This window comes from Physeter macrocephalus, chromosome 12, assembly GCF_002837175.3.
Source record: "Physeter macrocephalus isolate SW-GA chromosome 12, ASM283717v5, whole genome shotgun sequence".
NCBI classification, from domain to species: domain Eukaryota; kingdom Metazoa; phylum Chordata; class Mammalia; order Artiodactyla; family Physeteridae; genus Physeter; species Physeter macrocephalus.
Genome location: NC_041225.1, coordinates 56,685,356 through 56,686,226, shown reverse-complemented (window position 1 = coordinate 56,686,226; position 871 = coordinate 56,685,356). Strand labels below are relative to the sequence as shown.

The 871-nt window shown below is 35.6% G+C and overlaps 1 protein-coding gene across 13 annotated transcripts in view; it reads right to left on the bottom strand.

Moving 5' to 3' along the window:
• The window catches only part of TMEM178A (transmembrane protein 178A), a 262,811-nt gene that overhangs the window by 80,964 nt on the left and 180,976 nt on the right, over positions 1 to 871 (bottom strand). The gene's annotated exons all lie outside the window — the stretch shown is intronic.

The following is an 871-nucleotide window of genomic DNA, read 5'->3' as shown; positions in this document are numbered from 1 at the left end:
AAATCAATAAAATTAAAAATGAAAAAGGAGAAGTTACAACAGACACCACAGAAATACAAAGCATCCTAAGAGACTACTACAAGCAACTCTATGCCAATAAAATGGACAACCTGGAAGAAAGGGACAAATTCTTAGAAAAGTATAACCTTCCAAGACTGAACCAGGAAGAAATAGAAAATATGAACAGACCAATCACAAGTCATGATACTGAAACTGTGATTTAAAATATTCCAACAAACAAAAGTGCAGGACCAGATGGCTTCACAGGTGAATTCTATCAAACATTTAGAGAAGAGCTAACAACCATCCTTCTCAAACTCTTCCAAAAAATTGCAGAGGAAGGAACACTCCCAAATTCATTCTATGAGGCCACCATCACCCTGATACCAAAACCAGACAAAGATACTACAAAAAAAGAAAATTACAGACCAATATCACTGATGAATATAGATGCAAAAATCCTCAACAAAATACTAGCAAACAGAATCCAACAACACATTAAAAGGATCATACACCATGATCAAGTGGGATTTATTCCAGGGATGCAAGGATTTTTCAACATATGCAAATCAATCAATGTGATACATCATTATTAACAAATTGAAGAATAAAAACCATCTGATCATCTCAATAGATGCAGAAAAAGTGTTTGACAAAATCCAACACCCATTTATGATAAAAACTCTCCAGAAAGCGGGCATAGAGGGAACCTACCTCAACATAATAAAGGCTATATATGGCAAACCCACAGCAAACATCATTCTCAATGGTGAAAAACTGAAAGCATTTCCTCTAAGATCAGGAACAAGACAAGGATGTCCACTCTCGCCACTATTATTCAACATAGTTTTGGAAGTCCTAGCCACAGCAA